Source organism: Ursus maritimus, unplaced genomic scaffold (genome assembly GCF_017311325.1).
Source record: "Ursus maritimus isolate PB19 unplaced genomic scaffold, ASM1731132v1 scaffold_14, whole genome shotgun sequence".
NCBI classification, from domain to species: domain Eukaryota; kingdom Metazoa; phylum Chordata; class Mammalia; order Carnivora; family Ursidae; genus Ursus; species Ursus maritimus.
Window position 1 is genome coordinate 38,065,307 of NW_024423786.1, and position 22,545 is coordinate 38,087,851.

The 22,545-nt window shown below is 38.1% G+C and overlaps 1 protein-coding gene across 1 annotated transcript in view; it reads right to left on the reverse strand.

Moving 5' to 3' along the window:
* DOCK3 (dedicator of cytokinesis 3) overlaps positions 1–22,545 on the reverse strand; it is a gene marked incomplete at its 5' end in the record, with an annotated part of 534,371 nt that overhangs the window by 211,132 nt on the left and 300,694 nt on the right. The gene's annotated exons all lie outside the window — the stretch shown is intronic.

Consider the following 22,545-nt stretch of genomic DNA (forward strand, 5'->3'; position numbering starts at 1 on the left):
AATTCATTTTCCAGTAACCAGAGTTACTAAACTTAATCAGAACAGAAAATTAAACAGGAGCCTTGAGCTGTTTCCTCTGTCAGAAGTTCCTATGTATGTAGCATCTCTGGTTTCTCTAGGAGGGATCCTCAAGTCAGGGAGGGCAGAGAGAAAATCACTTGCCCTACTTCGAAGGAACTAAGGTTTCAATAAAAAGCCACAGTCTCTGGAGTAACATTCACTCCGGTTTCCAGGCCTCATCTAGTTTTAATTAGCTTTTGTAAACAATATGCGTCCCTAGTGTCACAGATTTCTACTCTTTTCAGCTTAATAAAAAGTGTCACCTTTATAAGAGTTAAAGTGGAAACATCTTAATGACCTTAATTATGGACATCATAGGGGTTTCAACCTTATAGGTAAGAAATGTAAATGCCATGATAGTAGATGCTTGAGAGAAAAAGATTTACTTAAGAATATAGATTTAAAAACTAAAGTCTTACTTGCTCACAAGTGCTATCTTGGTTTAGAAATGTTTAGGTTTCTGTTTCTGTTATAGAGAAGCATGATTTTATATGATAATTAAAAGTTTTGGAATACAACTTATCTATAAAGAATGCTCTTTAAGGTCAGATCAACCTGTACCATAATATTAGAAAAGCCTCTATCTGGAATTTCCCCTAAAAAGACCCTTGCTAAAATAAGCTCAATTAAAGTAACTATAAATAAAATTAATAATAAAGAAAATTACAAACTAGCAGAATCAGCTAATATTCTTAGGTGGCAGTGATCTTATGATTAAAATGTTCAGGACATCATGCTACTTCAAAATCATCTAATGGAGCATGAGACCTTTAAATTTCTCATAGAGAAATTATTTTTAAGTAGAAAACCTTAGGAATCATGCACTCTAACGACATCATTTCAAATAGCATGCGGTCCTTTCCTCACTTGATGATCATATGAAGAAAAGTTAAGTACCTTGATGGCACACAATGCTGGCAGAAGGGCAGAACTCACAAACTCAGTTCAAGTAACAAGGCCTAAGCAAATTATATCATCTGGAAAATTGAGACCTTAAGGTAAGCAATAAAGGCAATGTGGACTTTGCTTCCAGCACATGCATTTCTTTTTGATAAAACAGGGCCACCAGTTGAAGTTTAAAATAGAAAGCTATTTTCCCATCAACCACACACAGTAATCTATTGCATACACACATAAGCATTTATTCATTCACTTGATTTACAAATGCTTATGGAGCACCTGATGAGTGCTATCACTTTGTTGTGATTCAAAGTCCCTACTTCCATGGTTTCATTCTAGAGAGCAGAGATAGACCAGAGACAAATACATAATGGTGGTGATAAGTTCTAACAAGAAAATTAAAGCAGAGTAGGGACAGGAGGTGGCCAATGGTGGGTTGGCTGGGGCATGGGGGAAGGTACTGCTTCAGGTAGGGTGGTCAGGGAAAGGCTTCTTTGGAAGTGCAACTTCAGGTAGGAACCTGAATGAAATAAGGTGACAGCATTTGGGAAAACTGGGGAAGTTTATTACACTGTTAACTAACTGGAATTTAAATAAAAACTTAAAAAAAAACTGGGGAAGTTTTAGAGACATCAGAAACAGCAAGGACAAATGCCCTGCTGTGGAAGTGGACTTGGCATGTTCATGGAGAACAGAGAGGTCAGTGCAACTGCAGCAAAGTGAACAAGGGGGAGAGTGGTGGTGATTCAGTCAGAGGCAACAGGGTACAGATTAAGCAGGGCCTTTGTGTGAGCCATGTGAAAGGGTTTGGCTTTTATTCCAAGCAAGACTGGAAGCCACTGGAAATAGGGAGAAGAGTCATATGATAGGACTTAAAGCTTGAAAGCATCACCCTGAGTGAAAACAAACCATGAAAGGGCAAAGAGGAAAGCAGAGGTTCCAGTCAGGGGGCTATTTATTACAACAATCCACAGGATGATAGTTGATTAGAGAAAGGTAAGAATGGTAATGTAAAACCTCTAGGACTTAGAGATTAGACATGTTTTGTATGGAGAGCTGTCAGGATCTGCTCATGGATTAGATGTGGGATATGAATGGAGTCAAGGATTGCTTTTTTTTTCCTGACCTGGGGAGCATGTCTGGAGGAGGGAAACAAGGTTCAATTTGGACATGCTAGGTTTGACGCTGAGTTCCAACATTTACAGGTCAGAAAAGTGAGGAGTATCTAGCACAGGAAACTAAGAAAGAAAAAGTAGTGAGACAACAGGAAAAGCAGGAGTGTATTTAATATAGGGTTTTAAGGAAGACTCTGTCAAATGCACTGAGAGGTTCATATAGACTGAGAGTTAGCCACTGCATCTGGCATTGTGGTGGCCATCACTGACTTATATAAGGGCAGTTTTTAATTCAAGAGTAATGGAAGAGAAGGGAATGGGAACAGAGTACAGATAGCTCTTTTGTAGAATATTCAGTAACTGGAAGCAGAGAAATGAGGTAGTATAACAGTGTTGTGCAATCAGGGGAGGGTTGTGTTTTTTTTTTTTTTTTTGAATGAGACAAAATTTCAGGCTATTTTTATGCTGAAGAAAATGATTCAGTAAAGAGAAAAAATTTGATGATGCAGGTGTTAAGTCCTTCAGTAGCCAAGAAGAGATGGGTGCCAGGTCAAAAGGAAGGCTCCGTTTAGCCTGGATATTCTATATACTGTCACAGAGGAAACACAAAGAACTCAGAAAATGAAGGCATTTGGGAGATTTGGTGACAGGAGAACTAAATTTTTTTTCTGGGTACCTATTCTCAAGGAAATAAGCAGCAAGGTCATCAGCTGAGAGTGAATAGGGTAGGAGGTGGTGTTCAAGATTTGAGAATAGAGAAGATGCAAAACAGTTTTCATGGGGAGTGGTAACACAATCTCAGCCGGAGATAGGTAGTTCAACTGTCAGATGGTTTTGAGATTTGTGAACACTAATTAAAAGTGTGGTTATGTGTATTTTTTAAGCCAAGAGTAATGATGTATATTGATACTGAAATATCAAGTATGTATGTACATATATGTGTGTGTATGCATGTGTATCTATGCACAAACATATATATTCATGCACATACAAAAAATATTTACATAACATATACATGCACACATATACAATATCGATGCCAGAATAAATATAGTCTTAAAGCATCAAACAGTTCTTCATTAATCAAGAGTTTCTAACAGATTGTACTGTCCAAAGATGACTACAATAACTCCCAAGTACTATTCTGCAAAAACGTGACCCTCACACACCTCCAGTTTGAGATGGAATCTGTTTCTACACACTTTTGAAACTGGGCAGACCCTGAGACTACTCTGATCTATCAAACACAAGAGCAAGGAGCTAAAGCTATTCTAGGAGCAGTCCAGCCTCCTGCCTCTTGGAATACATGTTCCTTCTGGGAGGTTCGCTCTCAGAATCTAGCTGTCATGCTGTGAAAAGCCCAAGCTGCATGGAGAGGCCACAAGGAGACACTCCAGTAAGCAGTCCCAGCTGTATGAGTGAGCCATCTTGACTGCTATGCCTAGCCCAGTAGAATCTTCAGGGAACTATAGCTCCTGCCCAAATGTGACTGCAACAGAATGAGAAACCCTATGTGAAATCTACCCAACTGTGCTCATTCTATCCAGAGAAGAATGGAATATAATAAATAGGAGTTTTACGCCACTAAGGTTTGGGGTAGTTTTTTATGTAGGTAATTGGGAAAACTGTACAATATTTTTTCCAAATAGAAAAATTATTGTTTCTAATTATATGAAGCTGGGAATGCTAACCCTGCCCAAAGAATGAAATGGATCACATAATCAGAAAGTAGAACTGTTATTACAATCAATGTGGTGCTAATTTCTTTCTCCAGTCCAACCTAATTACTTCTTTGACCAGAGGTCATAGCACTAGAGACTGCTCCGCCAGCACTGCTATGACACCACACTGCACTCTTGGATTTGCTGCCAGAAAACACACCGTTCAAGGTGAGCAATCTGGAGCACCTGGCCCCAGAGCACGCAATTTACCTAGGATCACTTGACACCACAGGACAGCTGAATGGCCCCCTCAGGCTGAACAATCCTATTCTACTGCGAGTCCTGCTCCTCAGTAGATTAAAATAACAGTACATTTAGGTTGGTGGTAAGGTTTAGTTTTCCTGCACAATCATCCCTAGTTCCTGTCAAGGCTAAAATAAAAGCAGGAAAATTAAAAAGAAAAAGAAAAAGAAATCCATAGCCCATCTTAGCAACATGTTCAGCCTCTCCAAAAGCTCTATAGTCTAATCTTTGTCAATAACAGTTGCAGAATATTTGGGAAGTATATTGAACAGTCAGCAGAAACTATAAATTTAGAATAGTTAAACTACAACCACATGCCAAGCAGAATTTGCCTCACCACTGCAAAAGAATCCCTGGAACTCTACAGAAAAAAAAAAATGTGAGTTTTAATACACCTGATTTTATTTTATTGTTTAAATACTTTATTTTATTATTTTTAAAGATTTTATTTATTCATTTGAGAGACAGAGAGAGCACGAGTGGAGAGGAGAGGGAAAGGAAGAAGCAGACTCCCCACTGAGCAGGGAGCCAATCTTCCTGCTAAGTGAAATAAGTTAAGCAGAGAAAAAAACCAAATTATCATATGGTTTCACTCATTTATGGAACATAAGAAATAGGAAGATCCATAGGAGAAGGAAGGGAAGAATGAAGGGGGGTAAACAGAAGGGGGAATGAACCATGAGAGACTGTGGACTCCGGGACACAAACTGAGGGCTTCAGAGGGGAGGGGGGTGGGGGATTGGGATAGGCCGGTAATGGGTATTAAGGAGGGCACATATTGCGTGGTGCACTGGGTGTTATACGCAAATAATGAATCATGGAACATTGCATCAAAAACTGGGATGTACTGTATGGTGACTAATATAACAAAATAAAAATTATTTTAAAAACCCAAAAAAACAAAAAAAAAACTCCAGTATCTTTTTTATTGTTGTGAAATAAAGTCTCTTATCATGAAGTAATCGCTAATCCTATTCAAACTGTTTACATTATACATTGGAGCTCTAGAACTCATCCCAGTATAATATAAAAATATCTAAAATGCAATACTTGCAACCCCAGTGACTCTTCTGCCAAAAATATCTTTAAGCCCAGGAATTTAGACTGTCATTTTAGGCTATTCCACAACATAGTTGGCCAAAGCTTGAAACTGAGTTCAAAAGAGAAATTTCTGTGAAACAAAACAGTATCTAAATCCAAGCTATTTCCACAATGATCTTCAAGTACATGTTTGCAAGAAATAAAAATGCAAAGCAGCAATGTGGAAATTCTTTTTAAACTGTTCACAAATATGGCGGTGTACCTAATACAATCTATTTGCCTGGCATACATGTTTATTCCTCCACCTCTGAGGGGCCAGGATATCTTTCTCATTCCATTCTCAACCCAAACATATCCTCCCTCACAGACTAAATGATAACCAAAATAACACCCTTTATAGTGTCAATCTTCTTTCATAACACAAGTATTTGCAAGAGAGCTAAGGCTTTAAGAAATTCTTTCTACTTTAGTTTAAATAAGCTGATCATATTCTTTCCTTAGAGCAGATAAGAATCTTGATAAGAGGGGAGCAAAGTCAACTGAAAGGTAAAGAAAATATTAGTGATACCAAAAATAGAGACGGCAGTTGCTGATGTCAAGGGCACCCATTCACAATGCTGAACAGGGTGAATTTACCTGACAGTGGGCTGTGGACAGCTCAGGCATTCTCAGGCTCACAGGTAGCCCTTCTACACAAGACAGAACAAACCTCTACTTAAAGACAGCATTTAATCTGTCTCCTAAAGATACCTCTTCTTACATACAGAGACCAATAAGAAACCACCCCAATTCTCTCCATGTACAATTATCCCTTCTTCCAAATGTTAAAGATAAAAGTTGGAAAGTGGGCAACTTGGCAGAAAATAGAAGACTGAAAACTGAGCCCCGGGGACAAGAAGGAGGAATACAGTTGGGGAGGGTGGGAATGTTGGAGGAAAATCAACAAGAATCAAGTCTATTTTTTTATAATAATTTTTTACTATGTTATATTAGTCACCATACAGTACATCCTTAGTTTTTGATGTAAAATTCCATGATTCATTACTTGCGTATAACACCCAGTGCGCCATGCAATACGTGCCCTCCTTAATACCCATCATCGGCCTATCCCAATCCCCCACCTCCCTCCCTCTAAAGCCCTCAGTTTGTTTCCCAGAGTCCATGGTCTCTCATAGTTCACTCCCCCTTCTGTTTACACCCCCTTCATTCTTCCCTTTCTTCTCCTACCAATCTTCCTACTTCTTATGTTCCATAAATGAGTGAAACCATATGATAATTGTCTTTCTCTGCTTGACTTATTTCGCTTAGCATTATCTCCTCCAGTCCCGTCCATGTTGCTGCAAATGTTGGGTAATCGTTCTTTCTGATGGCTGAGTAATATTCCATTGTATAAATGGACTACATCTTCTTAATCCAAGCATCTGTTGAAGGGCATCTCGGCTCCCTCCACAATTTAGCTATTGTGGACAATGCTGCTATGAACATTGGGGTGCATATGGCCCTTCTCTTCACTACGTCTGTATCTTTGGGGTAAATACCCAGTAGTGCAATTGCTGGATCATAGGGTAGCTCAATTTTTAACTTTTTAACGGACCTCCACACTGTTTTCCAAAGTGGCTGTACCAAATTGCATTCCCACCAACAGTGTAAGAGGGATCCCCTTTCTCCACATCCTATCCAACATTTGTTGTTTCCTGCCTTGTCAATTTTTGCCATTCTAACTGGCGTAAGGTGATATATCAACGTGGTTTTGATTTGAATTTCCCTGATGGCTAATGATTTTGAACATTTTTCATGTGTCTGTTAGCCATTTGTATGTCTTCATTGGAAAAGTGTCTGTTCATATCTTCTGCCCATTTTTTGATTTGTTTATTTGTTTCTCGTGTATTGAGTTTGAGAAGTTCTTTGTAGATCTTGGATACCAGTCTTTTATCTGTAGTGTCATTTGCAAATATCTTCTCCCATTCCATGGGCTGCCTCTTAGTTTTTCTGACTGTTTCCTTGGCTGTGCAGAAACTTTTAATCTTGATGAAGTCCCATAAATTCATTTTATCTTTTGTTTCTCTTGCCTTTGGGGATGTGTCATGAAAAAGGTTGCTTTGGCCGATGTCGTAGAGGTTGCTGCCTATGTTCTCCTCTAGAATTTTGATGGATTCCTGTCTCACATCGAGGTCTTTCATCCATTTGGAGTTTATCTTTGTGTATGGTGTGAGAGAGTGGTCAAGTTTCATTCTTTTGCATGTAGCTGTCCAATTTTCCCAGCACCATTTATTGAAGAGACTGTCTTTTTCCCACCGGATGTTTTTTCCTGCTTTATCAAATATTAGTTGCCCAAAGAGCCGAGGGTCCATTTCTGGGCTCTCTATTCTGTTCCATTGGTCTATGTGTCTGTTTTTGTGCCAGTACCATGCTGTCTTTGTGATCACAGCTTTGTAGTACAGCTCGAAATCCGGCATTGTGATGCCCCCAGCTTTGTTTTTCCTTTTCAACAGTTCCTTGGAGATTCGGGGCCTTTTCTGTTTCCATACAAATTTAAGGACTATTTGTTCCAGTTCTTTGAAAAATGTCCTCGGTATTTTGATCGGGATAGCATTGAAAGTGTAGATTGCTCTGGGTAGCATGGACATTTTAACTATGTTAATTCTTCCAATCCATGAGCATGGAATATCTTTCCATCTTTTTATGTCTTCCTCAATGTCTTTCAAGAGTGATTTATAGTTTCTAGAATATAGGTCCTTTACGTCTCTGGTTAAGTTAATTCCAAGGTAACGTATGGTTTTTGGTGCTATTGTAAATGGGATGGATTCCCTAATTTCTCTTTCTTCGGTCTCGTTATTCGTGTATAGAAATGCAACTGATTTCTGAGCATTGATTTTGTATCCCGCCACGTTACTGAATTGCTCTATAACTTCTAATAGTTTGGGAGTGGCTTCTTTTGGGTTTTCCATATAGAGTATCATGTCATCTGCAAAGAGAGACATTTTGACTTCTTCTTTGCCAATTTGAATACCTTTGATCCCTTTTTGTCGTCTGATTGCTGTTGCAAGGACTTCTAGTACTATGTTGAATAATAGTGGCGAGAGTGGGCATCCTTGTCGAGTTCCTGATCTTAAGGGAAAGGCTTCCAGCTTTTCCCCATTGAGAATAATATTTGCAGTAGGCTTTTCATAGATGGCTTTTATGAGATTGAGAAATGTACCTTCTATTCCTACACTCTGAAGGGTTTTAATCAGGAAAGGATGCTGTATTTTGTCAAATGCTTTTTCGGCATCGATTGAGAGGATCATATGGTTCCTGAGTCTTTTCTTGTTGATATGATGTATCACGCTGATTGATTTGCGAATATTGAACCACGCTTGCATCCCAGGTATGAATCCCACTTGATCGTGATGGATAATCCTTTTAATGTACTGTTGGATTCTATTAGCAAGTATCTTGTTGAGGATTTTGGCGTCCATATTCATTAGGGAAATCGGTCTGTAATTCTCCTTTTTGAGGGGGTCTTTGCCTGGTTTGGGGATCAAGGTAATATTGGCCTCATAGAATGAGTTTGGTAGCTTTCCTTCTGTTTCTATTTTTTGAAATAGCTTTAGGAGAATAGGTATTATTTCTTCTTTGAATGTTTGGTAGAATTCCCCAGGAAAACCGTCCGGGCCTGGAGTTTTGTTATTTGGAAGGTTGTTTATCACTGACTCAATTTCTTCATAATTAATTGAGAACCAAAAGAAAAAATGAACTTGTGGGACTTCATCAAGACAAAAAGCTTCTGCACAGCCAAGATCAAGTCTATTATCTATACAGAAAAACTCAGGGATTGGAAGTACCAGGAACCCCTGAAGGTGTGTGTGTGTGTGTGTGTGTGTGTGGTGGGTCTGAAGTATGTACCTTGGGAATGGAAACAGAACTGGTTACAAGTCTTTTAAAAGTCTGTTAAGACACTTAACTATAGAGAACAAACTGATGGTTACCAGAGGGGAGGTGGGAGGGAGGGTGGGGGGGTGAAACAGGTGAAGGGGGTTAAGGGGTGAACTTGCTGTGATGAGCACTGGGGGTTGTATGAAAGTGTTGAATCACTAAATTGTACAACTGAAATTAATATTACACTGTACGTTAACTATCTGGAATTTCAATAAAAACTTAAAAATTAAAATAACAAAATAGAGTTTTCTAAAGTAAAAAATTTAAATAGAGTCTATTTTTTTCTATTAAAAAAAAAGTCTGTAAGACCTTCAGTTCATTATCCCTAACTGTATTCTGCCAGGCTTTCTCCCCTGGAATCCTTTTTCCATGTGATAGTTTACTCTCCACAGAGGTAAAAACAGGGTCTATATATTGGAGGGCACTAAATAGAGCTGATGATGTTTAAAACAGGGATATAAAGTCTAAGATTACAGCCACTTTGGAAAACAGTGTGGAGGTCCTTCAAAAAGTTAAAAATAGAGCTACCCTATGACCCAGCAATTGCACTACTGAGTATTTACCCCAAAGATACAGACGTAGTGAAAAGAAGGGCTATATGCACGCCAATGTTCATAGCAGCCTTGTCCACAATAGCTAAACTGTGGAAGGAGCCGAGATTCCCTTCAACAGATGCCTGGATTAAGAAGATGTAGTCCATTTATACAATGGAATATTACTCAGCCATCAGAAAGAACGATTATCCAACATTTGCAGCAACATGGACGGGACTGGAGGAGATTATGCTAAGTGAAATAAGTCAAGCAGAGAAAGACAATTATCATACGGTTTCACTCATTTATGGAACATAAGGAATAGCAGGGAGATCGGTAGGAGAAGGAAAGGAAGAATGAAGGGGGTAAGCAGAAGGGGGAATGAACCATGAGAGGCTATGGACTCTGGGAAACAAACTGAGGGCTTCAGAGAGGAGGAGGGTAGAGGACTGTGATAGGCCGGTGATGGTTATTTAGGAGGGCATGTATTGCATGGAGCACTGGGTGTTACATGCAAACAATGAATCATGAGCACTACATCAGAAACTAATGATGTACTGTACAGTGACTAACATAACATAATAAAAAATTAAAAAAAAAAAAGATTATGTAGTAAACAATGGGATCCCTGGTGCCATTCCCACAAGGAGCTCCCAAAATGCTGACAGCCAGGCTTATACCTTCCTAGGAAGGAGTACGCAAGATTCTTCACTGGGAAAATTCGGCCCCGGGAAAAGACCCTGAAATACTGACAGTTGCTCTCCTTCTCCCATGAAAAGTCAGCTCCTCTTCTAATCACTCTATAGTAATGTCCACTTAAGGTTAGGAAATACTAGCCCCATTCACAGAGCCTTCTGTCAACACTTTAATGCCTCATTCTTAAATATCAATAGAAAAGAATAACATATAATGAAATAAACTTCCAACATGAAATTAAGAGACCAAAACAATCAGAAAAATGGAAACTGGAGAGACAGAAACAATGCCAGAAGTAAAAGAAAATTTCAGAAAAGCAATAATTAGTATTTTCAGAGAGCATAGAGATTACAGTACATCCATGAAATAAGAAGATATAACAGAAAAGAGCAAAAGCTCTAGAGTCCAAAAGAACTTTTGGAAATTAAAAATAAGATTGATGTAATTTAATGCAAAATTCAGTAAAAGTGATGGAAGAGAAAGCTGCAGAATTCTGCCAGAAAACAGAACAAAAAAAAGTAATGCAATGGGTAAATGGGGGAGAAAATATAAGAAAATTAGTGAATCATTCCAGGATGTCCAATTCTAATAAAAGAATTACAGGAAGGGAGAACTACGGAAACAGATAGGAAGAAACGGTCAAGGAACTAATACAATACATGTCTCCCAGGACTAAAGGAAATGAGTTTCTATGATGATAGAACTCACTGAGTAGTCAGCATAATCAAGGAAAAAAGATCTAACCAAGATGCATTACTGTAAAATCGCAAAACACTGGGAACAAAGGGATGATCCTAAAATCTTTCATGGAAAACAACTTGTCAATAAAAGAGTCGGGAACTAGAATGACATTGGATTTGTCAACAACAACACTAGAAGCTAAAATATAATGAAGGAATGTTTTTAAAACTTCTGTAGTTTATTTGTAACCAAGGATTTTATATCAAGCCAAACTATCAACCAAACTAAGGTAAATACAGAATCTCAAAAAAAAAAAAAATTCTCCCATATGCTTTTCTCAGGAAGCTATGCAGACAGTGATTCATCAAATTAGAAAGTAAACCAAGAATTAAGATGATATTGATTTAATCCAGGAGGCAGAAGGACCTAGGAAAGGGGCAAAGAAAATTCTAAGGCCAGATTAACACAAGAGGTTGGAGAGTTCCAGACAAGATATCACTGAGAAAAAAATTAAACTGGTAAAATACCTAAAGTGTTTGGACATGCTCAAGGAGATTTTCATTTCTGCCAGAAGGTTAAGACTTAGAAAACAGAGAAAACAAAACAAATGAAAAGAGAGACAATTATTAACCACAAAAACCCCAAGTTACACAAGAAAGGAAATGTAACCTTAGTTCACTATGTAGCTCAGATGTGAAAAGAGTTATACAGGCATAGTAAGTAGCAATTGCATTTGGTTCAACAACCACAACAAAATGGTAAAATAACTATTTATTAAGTATTGGAGGAGGGAAGAGTATATACGTATGAAGAAGAACATTCAGAGCTTAATTTCTCATCTTCTATACTAGGAGATCATGAAATGACACCTAAAATGGAAAAAAAATCAAGATATACATTAAAAGAATATTATCTAGATATATGAACTATCAGAAGAAATAGCTAAAAGAACTGTGTGCAGTGGGAATCAGGAATGGGGAGAGACAAGGGCCAAGAACTACTATTTTTCATTAAAAGCCCAGTTGTCTTTAATACATGATTTAAAAACCCATATATACATATATCTTTGATTTTTTAAAAAAATTAAAAAAACCCTACCAGAAAAGGTCCTCCTATACCCTCCACCCCAAGTGGATTGCTCTGGGTCACAAAATTAAGCTCAGTCTCAATCCATGCTTCACTGCTGTTTATTACTTTAAATATTAACAAATAAAACCAGTCAAACCTGAAATAGTGCAGTGATCCCCTATCAGAATTAACAAAAAAGCTAGACCATTTATAGATCTCATTCCCAGAGTGGAGAGAAAGGAAACACATTCCACAGTAGAAGAATGCCCTAGAGAAAGCTTTGTCTCTTGACAACAGCATAGTATCTGTTCATTCACAGCTTTCACACTCTGGTGACGGTATAGCAAGGCAGGAATGATAGCAGCTACCCTGCCAACCAAGCCCTCAGGATATGACTCACCCTGCTGCAGCAAAGAAAGGGAAAAGGCAAAAAGTGCACATTTGCATTCAGTTATCTAGAGATGCATCACAAACAGTACTCTCACACCAGGCCGTAACCCCAAGGGCATAAAGGGATTGTGCTGTGCTAAATCCTACCCCTGTCTGCTCTAGCCCTTGCAAATGACTCTGTCTTACCTACTGAAACAAACAAAACAGCTGGAAACTTTAAATAAAAAACACAAACTACTTCACCCCCCACCCCATACTTTACCATTTACCCCTCAAATTTATGACCATTAAAAACACTGTAAAATTTATCCAGACAATCTCCTGCCTTACTACTACTGAACCTTGCTCTTGAGTTTCATGATTCTTTAATGTAGAGACAATATACCACAGTGGGTAAGGGTATTGGTTCTGGAGTCAGAATGTATGGTCTCCTGTTTCAACCTTGTCAACTTTGGTGCCTTGGGCAAATATACTAAACTCTGTGACTTTGGTTGCTTCATCCTTTTCACAAAAACAACAAAAAGAGAGCATTTCTCTGGGGTAATTACTGGCATTAACTGTGCCTGGAACCTAGTAAGTGCTCTTAAGTGTACAAGTGATTCTTGCCCCCCCCCCCCCCCGCGCTCCAAAAGACACTCTGCTCTGGTCTTGGTTCCCAAACACCACTAAAGCTTCTAGACATGCTTCCAAATTATGACCATGGCACCCCTGCTGGGATACTATGTCTGGCCTTTGCCCTGGAATCTTACCATGTGCATGTCCCTAATAATAATCCTTTATAATCTCCTACAGCTAACCACGGTCTTGTTTGTATCCTTTTGTTTCATCATATTTTAGTTACTTATGTATGTATCCTTTACAAATTGTTTAGTTTTGCCTGCTTTTAAAATTTTTTATATGAAGAAGTTTTATATCTTCGATGAGATGAACCTTTACTTTTTGAAGAATGTGCTACTCTGAATAAGGTAGACAGAAGCTATTTATAATTTTTTTCTTGAAAAATATGAGAAACAATTTAAGCATTACTAATATAAGTCCTAGGTTTGACCCCACTGGGCCACCATCTCACTGTTGCATCACAAAGTATAAAACCAAAAATTTAATAAAAAATAAAGCGTTTCAATCGAGTTATTCTCATTAAAATGTATATGGTTATATATAACCTTCTAATACCATAATTCTAATTCTCATATATTAATGATACTAGTGATGATATTTACTGATGATATTTACTGAACAAAATGTTGGTTTTTAAACTACACAAAATTATTATTTAATCTTTCTGATGTTTAAAATTTAGTTGTATAGATTTTATGTTTTACATAACAATATAAATGTGTATGTATGCAGTTTATAGGTAAGTATATGTGTATGTACACACACGTGCATGTTCAAAGAAAATATTTTCATGGTTATGATACACAATAAAAAAAAGTTTGGAAACCATTACTCTAAATCACACAAACAGGTATATCCAGACCTACACATTGTTCAATGCAGCCACCCTGCACGCCTCTCAATTTTTTGTAATTTCCAGACTGGTAGAGAGAATAGAAGAGGTAACTCCATTTCTTTCCATCAGCACAGCTCCATCTCTTTAATGAGAATCAACAGACTAAGACTCACATATAGTAATGCAAAGGTGTGTTACCGAGGCAAGGCTATCTGGCTCACTAGAAAGATCCCTCCAAGAGGATAATTATGTGGTAAACTCACAACTATCCATGGTCTGGCTCTTAGCACTGATATGATTTTTGATCATGTACTAGAGTTGAACAGACTTAAGAGTAATGACCAACCCTGACAAAATTTCTTTAGGGACTTACTTTTAAAAGCAGAACTCAAAGCAAACTGCTAAAACCAATATACTACAAAAACTTTGCCAATAAATTTATTTTTTATAATGTTTTTTTATAATATTTTTTTATTATGTTACGTTAGTCACCATACAGTATATCCTTAGTTTCTAATGTAGTGTTCCATGATTCATTATTTTCGTATAACACCCAGTGCTCCATGCAATATGTGCCCTCCTTAATACCCAACACTGGCCTATCCCAATCCCCCACCCCCTCCCCTCTGAAGCCCTCAGTTTGTTTCCCAGAGGCCACAGATAAATTTATTTTTAAGTTTTTAATTACAGTGTAATTAACATGCAGTGTTATATTAGTTTCAGGTGTACAACATAGTGATTCAACAATTCTATACATTTCTTAGTGCTCATCGCAATAAACATAACCTTAATCCACTTCATGTATTTCAACTATCTCTCTACCCATCTCCCCTATGGTAACCACCAGTTTGTTCTCTATGTTTAAGAGTCTGTTTGTCTTTTTTTTATTTTGCTCATTTGTTTTGTTTCTTAAATTCTACTTATGAGTGAAATTATATAGTATTTGTCTTTCTCTGACTGGCTTATTTCACTTAGCATAATACTTTCTAGATCCATCCATGTTGTTGCAAATGGCAAGATTTCATTCTTTGTTGTGGCTGAGTAATATTTCATTATATATATATGTAAATTCAAATATACATATATAATTGAATTTAAATATAAATATATAATTATATAAATATATATAAACACACACACACACACACCCCACATCTTCTTTATCCACCCATCAGTCAATGAATACTTGGGTTGCTTCCATATCTTGGCTATTGTAAATAACGCTGCTATAAACATACGGGTGCACATATCCTTTTTGAATGAGTGTTTTCATATTCTTTGTATAAGGACCCAGTAGTGCAATTACTGGTTCATATGGTATTTTTCTTTTTAATTTTTTGAGGAAACTCCATACTGTTTTCCACAGTGACTGCATCAATTTACATTCTCACCAACAGTGCAGGAGGTTTCCCCTTTCTATATATCCTTGCCAACACTTGTTGTTTTTTGTCTTTTTCATTTTAGCCACTCTGACAGGTGTGCGGTGATATCTCACTGTGATTTTGATTTGCATTTCCCTGATGATCAGTGATATTGAGCATCCTTTCATGTTTTTGTTGGCCATCTGTATGTCTTCTTTGGAAAAATGTTTGTTCATGTCTTCTGTCCATTTTTTAATAGAATTATTTGGTTTTTGAGTGCTGAGTTGTGTAAGTTCTTTATATATTTTGTATATTAATCCCTTATCAGAAATCTCATTTGCAAATATCTTCTCCCACTCAGCAGGTTGTCTTGTTTTGTGATTGTCTTAATTATAGGAGACAAACTGAGGGTTGCTGGAGGGGAGGCTGGTGGGGGGATGGGGTAACTAGGTGGTGGGCATTAAGGGCACATGATGTAATGAGTACTGGGTGTTATATGCAACTGATGAATTACTGAACTCTACATCTGAAACTAATGATACACTATATGTTAATTGAATTTAAATAAAATAAGTTAAAAAAATTAAAGCACTGGGGCGCCTGGGTGGCACAGCAGTTAAGCATCTGCCTTCGGCTCAGGGAGTGATCCTGGCATTATGGGATCGAGCCCCACATCAGGCTCCTCTGCTATGAGCCTGCTTCTTCCTCTCCCACTCCCCCTGCTTGTGTTCCCTCTCTTGCTGGCTATCTCTCTGTCAAATAAATAAATAAAATCTTTAAAAAAAAATGAAAGCACTAATTCAAAGAGATATGTGCACCCTGTCCTTATTGCAACATTATTTATAATAGCCAAGAGAGGGAAGCAACCTAAATGTCCATGGAGAGACAAATGGATAAAGAAGATGGAGTGTATACACACACACACACACACGAATATTACAAAGCCATAAATATGGATGAGATCTTGCCATGGCAATAACATGAATGAACCTAGAGAGTACTATGCTAAGTGAAATAGGTCAGACTGAGAAAGTCAAATACCATACAATTTTTCTCTATGTGGAATCTACAAAATAAAACAAATGAATAAACAAACAAAAAGCAGAATCAGAACTGTAAATACAGAGAACAAACTGATAGCTGCCAGAGGGATGTTGAAAATTGGTTAAGAGGAGAGATGCAGGCTTCTAGTCATGAAATGAATAGGTTGTGGGAATAAAAAGCACAGCAAAAGAATATAGTCAATGATATTGTAATAGCATTGTATGGTGACACATGGTTAGCTACACCTGTGGCAGGCATAGCATAATGTATAGAGAAGCTGAATTACTATGTTGTACACCTGAAACTAATGTAACATTGTATGTCAACTATAACAAACTTTTAAAAAATTATCAATTATCATTTTGTACACTTTAAATATCTTACAGTTTCATTTGTCAATCATACCCCAGTAAAGCTGTAAAACAGAACAAAAAACATGTATAAGTGAAATGTACAACAATAACAGAAAAATTAAAGGGGAATACTAAATGTATTCTGATGTAAGGGCCTTACATAGGGTTCTGATATACTGTATATAAATTGTATGTCATTACATGCAGTATATTCTAGTGTAAGGTTCTTATATAAAGTTCTTATATATTATAGATTCTGGATATTATTCCTTTATCTGATATGTCATTTGCAAATATCTTCTCCCATTCCATAGATTCCTTTTAGTTTTACTTATTGTTTCCTTTGCTGTGCAGAAGCTTTTCATCTTGATGACGTCCCAATAGTTCATTTTTGCCTTTGTTTCCCTTGCCTCCAGAGATGTGTCTAGTAAGAAGTTGCTGCAGTCGAGGTCAAAGAGGTTGCTCCCTGTGTTCTCCTCTAGGATTTTGATGGTTTCCTGTTTTACAGTCAGGTCTTTCATCCATTTTGAATTTATTTTTGTGTATGGTATAATCAGAAGGGGGAATGAAGCATGAGAGACTATAGACTCTGAGAAAAAACTGAGGGCTTCAGAGAGGAGGGAGATGGGGGAATGGGATAGGCTGGTGATGGGTAGTAAGAAGGGCACATATTGCATGGTGCACTGGGTGCTATACGCAACTAATGAATCATGGAGCTTTTCATCAAAAACCAGGGATGTACTGTATGGTGACTAACATAATATAATAAAAAATATTATTATAATAAAAAATAAAGAAAAAAAGAAAAAAAAAAGAAAGAAAAGAAAAAAAAATGGTCCAGTTTCATTTTTCTGCATATGGCTGTCCAGTTTTCCCAACACCATTTGTTGAAGAGACTGTCTCTTTTCCATTGGATATTCTTTCCTGCTTTGTCAAAGATTAGTTGACCATATAGCTGTGGGTCTATTTCTGGGTTCTCTATTCAGTTCCATTGACCTATGAGTCTGTTTTCACGCCAATTCCATAATGTCTTAATGATTACAACTTTGTAATACCGCTTGAAGTCTGGGATTGTGATGCCTCCTGCTTTGCTTTTTCAACATTCCTTGGGCTATTCAGGGTCTTTTCTGGTTCCACATAAATTTTGGGATTCTTTGTTCTAGATCTGTGAAAAATGCTTGTGTTATTTTGATAGGGATTGCACTGAATGTGTGGACTGCTTTAGGTAGTATATTTTAACAGTTAAATTAATGATTTAATTTTAACAATATTGTTTTTCCAATCTATGAGCATGGAATGTTTTTCTATTTCTTTGTGTCTTCTTCAATTTCTTTCATTAAGTGTTCTATAGTTTTCAGCATACAGATCTTTCAGCTCTTTGGTTAGGTTTATTCCTAGGTATCTTATGGTTTTTTGGTGCAATTGCAAATGGGATCAATTCCTTGATTTCTCTTTCTGCTGCTTCATTATTGGTGTATAGAAATGCAACAGATTTCTGTACATTGATTTTATAACCTGTGACTTTACTGAATTCATGTATCAGTTCTAGCAATTTTTTGATGGACTCTTTCAGGTTTTCCACATGGAATAGCATATTGTCTGTGAAAAGTGATCATTTGACTTCTTCAATGAAAATCTGAATGGCTTTTATTTCTTTTGTTGTCTTATTGCTGAGGCTAGGAATTCTAGTACTCTGTTGAACAACACTGGTAAGAGTGGACATCCCTGTCATATTCCTGATCTTAGGAGAAAAGCTCTCCATTATTTGCCATTGAGGATGATATTAGCTATGCCTCTTTCATATATGGCCTTTATGATGTTGAGATATGTTGTTTCTATCCCTACTTTCTTAAGGGTTTTTACCAAGAAAGGATGCTGTATTTTGTCGAATGCTTTTTCTGCATCTATTGAGAGGATTATATGGTTCTTATCCTTTCTCTCATTAATGTGATGCATCATGTTAATTGTTTTATGGATATCGAACCACCCCTAAAGCCCAGGAATAAATCCCACTTGATCATGGTGAATAATCCTTTTAATGTACTATTGGATTCAATTAGCTAGTATCTTGTTGAGAACTTTTGCATCCATATTCATCAAAATCAACACCCCCAAAATAAACAATCCAGTTAAGAAATGGGAAGAAGACATGTACAAACATTTCTCCAAAGAAGACATACAAACGGCTAGCATACACATGAAAAAATACTCAACTTCATTTGGCATCAGGGAAATACAAATTAAAACCACAATGAGATACCACCTCACACCAGTCAGAATGGCTAAAATTACAGGGGGAAAAGATGGTGGAGGAGTAGGGGACCCTTTTTTCAGCTGGTCCCCTGAATCGAGCTGGATATCTACCAGACCATCCTGAATACCCACGAAATCAGCCTGAGACGCAGGAAGATACATCTGGATCTCTAAATGAACATCTACAGGCCTGAGTATTGAGGTACGAAGCAGACTGCCATGAATCTGCGCACAGATAACAAAGATAAACGGGAGGGAGAGGGAGCTGCCATGCTCGGGCACTGGGAAGCAGTAGCCACCTGCACTGGGGAGCAGGCGGATTCACGGACCATCACCCGCGAGAAAGCAGACTGTGAGCCCGGGAAAGCATGCGCGTCCAAACTGAAAACCGGCGGTCCGGAGCACACACTCAAACTAGACTGAAACTGAGAGCTTGGGAGTGTGCACGTGACCAGACAGAAAACCGGTGCCCCAGAGCCCGCGTGAACCACACTGAAACAGGGAGCTATGGAGCATACGCAGGAACCGGGGGTGGCTGGCAGTGTTAGAAGCACAAAGGACAGAGATGTGCCAGCCCTGGAAGTGAGGGCTGGGAGAGTGGCTGTAGGGCACATCCTGGGATGCTGCAATGTTTTTATCAGCATCAACGGAAACAGCGTTAAAGTGTCCAGGAAAGCTCAGTGGAGAGCGGACTGCAATCTCTCTGTTCTGAGACAGAGGCTAGGATATGGCCACTGCTGCTCTGACACTCAGAAGAGTCTCAGAAAACCGCCAGGGAAAGCCGCCAGAGAACGAAAGCCTGGAAATACTGGCTCACGTTGTGCCCATCCCCATCCCCCCTTGCAGGAGACGGGGAGACTCTACCCAAACAGGGTTGCCTGAATATCAGCGCAGCAGGCCCCTCCCCCAGAAGGCAGGCTGAAAAATCAAGAAGGCCACATCCCTAAGGTCCCTATAAAACAAGTGCACACTGCCTGGGTCCTGGTCGATAATGTGGGCCCTGGGCATCCGCGCAACCTCTCCTCATCAGAATGACGAGGAGGAGAAATCCCCCCCAGCAAAGAAAAGATAATGAGTCTGTGGCCTCTGCCACAGAACTGATGGATATGGATATAACGAAATTGTCAGCAATGGAGTTCAGAGTAACAATGGCCAAGATGATGTGTATGCTTGAAAAAACTATTAACGAAAATATTAACGAGAATATAGAATCTCTAAAGGCAGAAATGAGAGTGAATCTGGCAGAAATTAAAAATCCTATGAATCAAATGCAGTCTAAACTAGATGCTCTGACGACCAGGGTAAATGAGGCAGAAGAACAAATTAGGGTACTGGAAGATGGGATGGTAGAAGAGAAAATATAAACAGAAACTTGCCTCAAAAAAATCCAATCTCAAGAATGTAAATTACAGAAGATTACTGACTGACTCAATCAAAACGTTTCAATGTCAAAATCATCGGATTCCCAGAGGGGGTGGAGAAAGAGAGAGGTCTAGGAGAGATATTTGAACAAATTATAGCTGAGAACTACCTTAATCTGGCAAAGGAAACAAGCATTCGTGTCCAAGAGGCAGAGAAGACCCCGCCCAAGATCAGTGAGAACAGACCTACATCACATCACATCATAGTGCAATTCGCAAATATTAGATCCAAGGATACAGTCTTGAAAGCGGCCAGGAGGAAGAAAATCCTTAAATACAGAAGGAAGAATATCAGAATAATGCCAGACCTGTCTACAGAGACCTGGCAGGCCAGGAACGGTTGGCAAGGTATTTTCAAAGCTCTAACTGAGAAGAATATGCAGCCAAGGATCCTTTATCCAGCAAGGCTGTCATTCAGAATTGATGGAGAGATAAGGACCTTCCAAGACTGGCAGAAACTGAAGGAATTTGTGAAAAGCAAACCAGTCCTACAAGAAATATTAAGGGGGTTCTATAAAAGTAAAAAGACCCCAAGACTGATACAGAACAGAAATTTACAATCTATAGAAACAAAGATTTCACAGGCAACACATCATTAATCATATCTCTCAATAATCACTTTCAATATAAATGGCCTAAATGCTCCCATAAATGCCACAGGGTTGCAGATTGGATAAAAAGACATGACCCATCCATTTGCTGTCTACAAGAGACTCATTTTGAACCTAAAGATACATCCAGACTGAAAGGGAAGCGATGGAAAACCATTTTTCATGCCAATGGACCTCAAAAGAAAGCTGGGGTAGCAATTCTCATATCAGACAGATTGGACTTTAAACTAAAGCTTGTAGTTAGAGATACAGAAGGACACTATATTATTCTTAAAGGATGTATCCAAAGTGGATATGACAATTATAAATATCTATGGCCCCAAAAGGGGAGCAGCAAGATACACAAGCCAACTCTTAACCAGAATAAAGAGACATATAGATAATAATACGTTAAGAGTAGGAAACCTCAACACTCCACTCTCAGCAATAGACATATCACCTAAGCAGAAAATCAACAAAGAAACAAGAGCTTTGAATGACATACTAGACCAGATGGACCTCACAGATATATACAGAACACTACACCCCAGAACAACAGAATACTCATTCTTTTCAAATGCACATGGAACTTTCTCCAGAATAGATCATATACTGGGTCACAAAACAGGTCTCAACCAATACCAAAAAACTGAAATTTATTCCCTGAATATTCTCAGACCACAATGCATTGAAACTGGAACTCAATCACATGGAAAAATTTGGAAGAAACTCAAACACTTGGAAACTAAGAACCATCCTGCTCAAGAATGATTGGGTAAACCAGGTAATTAAAAATCAATTTAAACAATTTATGGAGACCAACGAGAATGAAAATACATCAGTCCAAAACCTATGGGATACTGCAAAGGCAGTCCTAAGGGGGAAATACATAGCCATCCAAGCCTCACTCAAAAGAATAGAAAAATCTAAAATGCAGTTTATATATTCTCACCTCAAGANNNNAGAACAGGCCTAACCCACGCACGAGAAGGCAGGTGATCAAGATTAGAGCAGAGATCAATGAATTAGAAACCAGGAGCACAGTAGAGCAAATCAACAGAACTAGAAGCTGGTTCTTTGAAAGAATAAAAAAGATTGATAAGCCATTGGCCAGACTTACTCGAAAGAATAGAGAAAGAATTCAAATTAATAAAATCATGAATGAAAGGGGAGAGATTACGACCAATACCAATGAAATAAGGATCATTAGAAACTTTTATCAACAGCTTTATGCCAATAAATTAAACAACCTGGAAGAAATGGATGCCTTCCTAGAAACCTATAAACCACCAAGACTGAAACAGGAAGAAATCTTAAACAGGCCAATTAATTATGAAGAAATTGAGTCAGTGATAAACAACCTTCCAAATAACAAAACTCCAGGCCCGGATGGTTTTCCTGGGGAATTCTACCAAACATTCAAAGAAGAAATAATACCTATTCTCCTAAAGCTATTTCAAAAAATAGAAACAGAAGGAAAGCTACCAAACTCATTCTATGAGGCCAATATTACCTTGATCCCCAAACCAGGCAAAGACCCCATCAAAAAGGAGAATTACAGACCGATATTCCTGATGAATATGGATGCCAAAATTCTCAACAAGATCCTGGCTAATAGAATCCAACAGTACATTAAAAGGATTATCCATCATGACCAAGTGGGATTCATCCCTGGGATGCAAGGGTGGTTCAACACTTGCAAAT